Consider the following 6862-nt stretch of genomic DNA (forward strand, 5'->3'; position numbering starts at 1 on the left):
TTTCTGCCGTATGTAATGGTACCACTTGCATGTTATTTCGGGCTAAGCGCCAAGAGCCTATTTCCATGGGAATATTTTAAAACATGGCTTTCTATGATTAGTTATTTGGAAAAAAACGGCGCTCTCCCGTAGAAAACGCGTATGTTTCCAGAGGCGGCCGCTAGACGCGCTGTTCGGCGATGTCCCAAATTCCTGGTAATGTATAACAATTTTACACGCCTTCAATTTCAAAATCTTTTTCTTTTAGGCTCATGGTAACTACTGTATGCTACATACTGGGGCCGGATTCACAAAACGTTCTCACGCTAAAACTGTTCTCAGAAGCAGGTGTCAGCCAATCGTGGTGCAGCACTTATGATCGAAAAGCTTTGTGAATTCGGCCCCTGGTGCTTTGTTACTTTGTTTTAGATCTTGTTTGGTTTGGGTATCACTTCTTATAATCTTACCTTGAAAAAAGTTTTAATGCGTGCATACATGCTCCCCGCTATAATCCTCCTCGAGCGAATATGGGACTGTGTGATAAATAAATGAAAGGCTGTTCCAGTGACTGAGTCGTCCTGGTTCTGTTTTCAAGAAGGCTTAAATGTGCGTGCGATGAGGCGAAATTTAGTCACGGTGTTACGCAGGCTAATAACCAAAGTGGGCCATGCAGCAATAAAACGTATACGTACCGCCGCAAATATACACAGGCTTCAAGCGTTGAGTCGTACGAACAATGCTGGAAATGTGTTGCTATAATAAAGTTTTACCGCATGGCCTGCATATTGGTTCTTGGTTCACTAAAGTCATGTTATTCTATTGATGGTCTAGTCGTATGCACGCCGTCATATGCAACCGTTGTCGCCTTGCGTCACCCTTGAATCACCTGTTAACAATAAGATTGTCGAACTCAGTGTGTCCTAGTGGGTTTTCCCACATTCCTTTGGTGCGAGATATCATTTTGTAGTTGGATTCATGATCTGTCTCTTTAGAGAATTTGTTGTAAGGATAAGACCATGCCGCGTGCAGTTGGGCCTTTTCTCTGTGCTCTATTATGTCTGACTAGCAACATTTTCAAGCTTAGTACATTAAATAAAATAAGCAAAACAATGCAGCACTTACACCATAGAACATTCATTTGAAGAGCACAAATTTTTCATATACCAAGAAAATGAGAACGTAAGGGTGTGTAAATGGTGTCATGCAACCCAAAAAGCGTTTAGCATTTAACGAGATTGCATCAATCAGCTGCTGAATATTGTATTTGACCGTTTTTTTCCCCGAATCTCTACACAACGCCGCCACACACGTCGCACTGCGGGAGAAGACGAATACTGTCGAAATGTTAACTTCCTATTAAGAATGCTTATAGTAACCAGAAAAATAATTCTGCCGACTTTTTCTAGGGCAGCATGGGCTTGAAAGAAAGCAAGTGCTAAGATCCAAAGACAAAGAGTTGATAGATTGTCACTATCCCGCTTTCAAAAGCACAAAGCCAATTTGTCTTGTTTGTGGTAAGGTTATGACTGTTATTTGACCGACTAGGGGGGTGGGACGGTTTTTTGGCGAGAAAACAAAAGTAGTAGCCCTGGCATTGTCCGATAAATGACCATACTCTGACAGACCACGTCTCGGCCGCACGAGAGTGGAGCCACTTGTGCAACTTTCAATAAAAACGACTACAGCGCAAAAGCTTGTAATACTCGCCTTCGCGCACTACCGTTAAATGTCGCAGGTTTAAAAAAAGGAAAAGAAAGATGAAGTAGCACTGTGCTTTTTGATCACCTCGGAAGGAGACTACTTCCAAGAGCGCCGAACGCAGATGACTCTACGTACTGCAGAAATGTTTAGGTGTTTCCGTCGAACGAGACAGTGACCTTATGTTAATGTATTGAGACGCTGCCCAAAACGAACAGGAAGAAAAAAACAAGAGACTGGAAAGAGCGCACACTACCTAATACCACCATTTTTGGGCACTTGTACTTTGGATTCACTTTTAAAGCAACGGCTTGCGCGAGAGAATATACCCATTTTTCCAACAAGGAATCGACCCACCACCTGAAATTCTCTTTCTGCGTGCTGATATGCGCCATCCAATAGAAAACCGGATTTACAACATGTCTATGTCACCGTATCCGCAGTGGCAGACACCAAGCTGCTTTTTGTAAACTGACGCGCTGTGCCCCATTTGCTCGAAAAAAATTATCGGCACTCAGTCGCAAGAAGACAGAACTGCGCCTGTATTCGAAACTTGTATGTGTATTGCGCCTGGCTTGAGCGTAATAAGTAATAATAATATTAACTACAATAATATTAACAATAAGGTCAATTTCGCCTCGGCAGGCGAATCACTGATTGCGACAGAAATTTATTAGACAGCTGTGCAAACAAAGGTTAGTCGTTTTATCAGCTGCATAAACGGCTGTAAACATTCGCTTACTAACTAAATTAACCTGCACGTTGTCACGCGCGCACAATCACAAACGAGCACATCTCTCTCGATAGGCGCAGACACTCGCTGTCAAAACGCTGGTGTGGGGGAGAGTGGCAGCAACGGCGAGCGAATATTCCATCGTGCTACATCCAGCTTCAACGCTAACTATTTGCGCTGAGAATACACCGCACACGAAGGCATCAGGGGCACTTTAACGAAAAGCTATTCCAAACTGCTTCTATTCTATTTTTGCAATCAGGCCTCCATGATTGCCCAACTTCACTTGTCTTTCACGCAACGTAAAGGAAAAAAGTTGTCGCAGTTTCACCTAAAAGGCGAAGCATCAATTGCGATAGCAAACTTGTAGAGAGCTATACAGAGAAATGATAATTGCTTTACTGTTGTCGACGCCGTCGGCGTTTTGCCAACGTTCGCTCAAAATGCGTGCGGCGTTGGTGACTGTTGCCGGAGCCTCTGATATAAATAGGCACTTGGTGCCGCAGCTAAACGTCGCCTCCTTCCCTCCCCCAACGGCCTCTCGCGCGTCGGAAGATGGCGCGTTTGCTTCTACATATATGGTGATTGTAAAGGAGGAAAGAGACGCCTACTTCTGGCAGCCCTTAAGGGAGCACGGCGCAGAACGCGCGTTTGTTCTCCGCCGTGCGTTCACTCCCAGTGAAAGCGCGCGCCCCTCGCCCCCTTTCACTCGCACATACAGCGTTCGGCGCGCGGCGACCATTTCATCTCCATTGACGTCATACGGAACCTCACGGCGACGGCGACGCCGACGGCAGAAATCTGCTTTTGAGTGTCCATATAATTGCTACCGCAATAAAATATTAGCGTATCTTGCACGGGAGGCTAATGCTACAGAGAAAGCGTAGCTGATGGGCACCTAGCTTGGCATGGCTTTTGGACTAGGCTAGGCTACTACCAAGTCATTCCGAGAATTTTCCGGAATTTATTGATCATTTTTCGATTATCGATTAGCTGCTGGTTGACTATCAATTGTCTATCGATGAGAGACTAAGCTAAGTAGTCCAACCATGCTTAGCTAGACTTAACCAGGCTCAGCTTCGCCAGTTCACAGAGGTATGTGTCATTGCGCTTGGACCCTTTCTGCACTACCGCCAGGATCGGCCCACAATTTCTGTCCGCAGGTTACGGACTAACGCTTCGGCTTAAACAGCTCCGCTGTTAAAAAACCGCGAGAGCTACTCACTCTTATATGACGTGTGCACACTAATTATGCATGTGAGACCGAACAACAGAAAAATGTTATTTTTCGATTCTATGCCTTTTTACCATCAGCCATCCGCAATTGGTCAAAAGTTTTCGGGCTGCGTCCACTTCGCCTGTCTGTCACCTGACGTCCAAAAAACCGTGAAAAATCACTGCGTCAAGGTGGCTTGTACGCATTAAAGATGCATTATTACGCCGATCAAAACTTAATTTTCTTTTTAATAGCCGGACACTGCCCCGTTCCGACATCAATAGAAGGTGGGTACCCGCCGATCGCTCTGGCACTGGCTAGTCGGAGCTGCCGTGTAGAATGGATTTCTTGTCTATATCAAAAATTTGGCGTGACATTATATGGTTGTCGAGTCCTTTCAGCACGAAAACGACATCGCTATGTCAAATTTTCTTAACTGAAGATTCGTTTTAGCTGCATTGTACGTTGCCGTTGCACGCCGACGTGATTTTATAGCAGACACCGAAAGCTAAGTAAGAAGAAGCAGGGCAAACGCAGACGCCGGCAACACACTGCTCACTCAGGTTATCTACTTTCACTGCGCTAGCCCGGCCCCCACGTACCCCCTCCACTTCTGCGTGCTCATCGCCCCGTGGTCAGCCAATCAGGTAAGAAATATATGTTAAGTTTAGCAATGCTATTCCTTTTGAAAGCAACAACATGCCAGTGACCTCCTATAAATAGGAGAGCGTTTCAATAGCCTTCTCAAACAACGCTGCGAGTCACCGCCCGAATCGCTTGCGCTGGCGGTTACGTAAATTGGACATTCAGGTGATTAGAAGGAAAACAGATTGGAATAGTTTTACGTTATAGGGTCCAGCCATCGGCCCGCCTAGACTTTGTACCCAGCGCAGATCGCTTTCTAGATCGGGGCCGCGAGGCCGCGCTCAGCCGCGCCATACGTAGCCGCCACGGGAGTAAAACGTCCCCCACTTTCCCTGCGGCCTTGTGAGCGATGGAAGACGGAGCGCTTTTTCCCCGCCTTCCTCCCTTGCGCACGCGAGACTGAGCAACCATTCTTTGCTCACCCTCTCACGCTTTCACTTTACCCATACCATACACTGTTAACAGGTTTTACTCTTTTAGGGAGTTTTAGGCTCGTTGCATAACTCACACCCTAATGGGAGCACAAGAAACTCCATCAGAATGGAGTTTTATTCACACCCTTGTTGTTGGAAGTTTGGGGGGTACCGTGGGAGTTTTGTATAGTTCCTTTAAAAGATATCGCTGCTGGCGTCTTTATGAGGAAAGTTAGGAGTTTTTTATTACTGCTTTGAACACCGGGACTGTGGGAGGTTTTATGAGGTACCCTGGGTGCCTTTATAGGTTTGCTTGGGTATTTTATTTTGCTTCTTTTGGGAATTTAAAGGAGAAACGATGGGAGCTATTACGAACGTATTTTCCGAGCGGCGTAGCTTCTTGAGGGAGTTTTTAAGGATGCCTTTGGGAAATTATTTTTACTTCTAATGGGAGTGCTTAGGTGTAAATATGGGAGCAATTGCTTCCATATTTTGGGAGCTTTGCTTAAGGGAGTTCTTATGGATAGCTTTGGGAATTAATTTTTAGCTTTTTATGGGAATATATAGGAGAATGTCTGGGAGTTCCTCTTCACACCTTTAAGGAGCTTTGTTTTAGTTAGGGAGTTTTAAACAAATGTTTTGGGAGTACTTTTTAGCTTTTTGGAGCTTTTACAGGAAGCTCTGGAGTTTATTAGGCTCCTTTTAGGAATTTTATGAGGCTGAAGGCAGTTTTTTTTTGTATGTGTGTTTAGTAGAATGGGCCCTTTGAGGAGCTCCGAGATGTATGACAAAGCAATAAAGTGTCTGGAAATTTATTGCAATTCCACAACCAAATGTGCCAGCATGATAGTACAATCAGCAATGGTTGGCATAGTGAAAGTGAATTGATTCAATAAATTGGATATAAACAAGTATGACAGAGAATTCAAGCATTTGACAAGCTTCAGTACACTTATTAATCTACAAGTGCAGCCAAGACCAAAAGTGAGTAGCTCAAGACAACACCATGAGCTATTCGGCAATCCTTGTATCTGTTTGAACAGGTCACACTTCTTTTTGCAAGTAAAAGAGCATGCTACAATGAATGATGCAAAGTAGGCCTGACAGCAGCAATGACCCGAAGGAAAATAAACAAAGTACTTTGAGTACCTATGCTATTTCGAATTGATATCTACAAACAACTTACTCCCACATACTATGCTTGCATGTAACATGCAGCTGCAAAGAAAAAGAAGCAAGGGCGCACACCCCACTCTGAATCAATTTCCTTAGCAATGTGCAATACCTGAAATACAACTACCCAAATAGTGAACATGACAAAGTTCACAGCAAGATGGTCACAATGTAACAGTAGTCAAGCAGGTGATGTCTCAGGCTGAGGTTAACAATCCAACAAGGGGACTAGTAGACAACTCCAGCTGACAACAATGCATATGTAGATGTCACTACATAGGTGCTTGTTGCGATGCCACCTGACCCTAGTTGGCATCAAAGAGGTTCATTAAAGATTGGCACATACACAAGTTGGTGTCAAAGAGGTTCATTGAAGACTTGCATATGCCGATGCAGTGGCCCCAGGGGCACATAACCAGTGGCCTCAGTGGTGCTAACCTATTGCAGCCCCAGGGGCACATACCGAATTTGCACAAATATAAGGAGTTTTTTCAAAAATTCTTTCCTCAAAATGTGCCTTGCGTTATAAAAACAACACCGGCACAAAGACCAACACCAATGTCAGCATCTGAGTGGTCTGAGGAAACTCCCTATTTCTCCCACACACCTTACCTTCATAACTAACCATCATGTTGAGCATTTCAACCTGCCTCCCCTACTCTATGCAACCCTGCTTATTCTCCTAGATGTCTATGGAGTGGGGAAAAGGAACTATAAATGCTGCCAAGGAAAACAGTTGTTGCCCTAGCAAAGCCAACTCCCCCTGTTGAAAACAATTTACCACCTCATACAACACCTGTTTCCACCCCTACTGTAATCACCTTCTGGCTGTATATTGCACACACAACAAAAAGCATCAATTCAAACATAGTTTGCTTTACACAGGCTCAACAATGATGCAAATTTCTATAGGATTTCAAACATTAACACATGAAAACCTTTAACAGTGCCATAGTGTGAAATTCCTATCATAGGCGAATGGCCGAAGGACCAAGAAGGCAAAGA

Source organism: Dermacentor silvarum, chromosome 5, assembly GCF_013339745.2.
Source record: "Dermacentor silvarum isolate Dsil-2018 chromosome 5, BIME_Dsil_1.4, whole genome shotgun sequence".
In the NCBI taxonomy this organism is placed as follows: Eukaryota; Metazoa; Arthropoda; class Arachnida; order Ixodida; family Ixodidae; genus Dermacentor; species Dermacentor silvarum.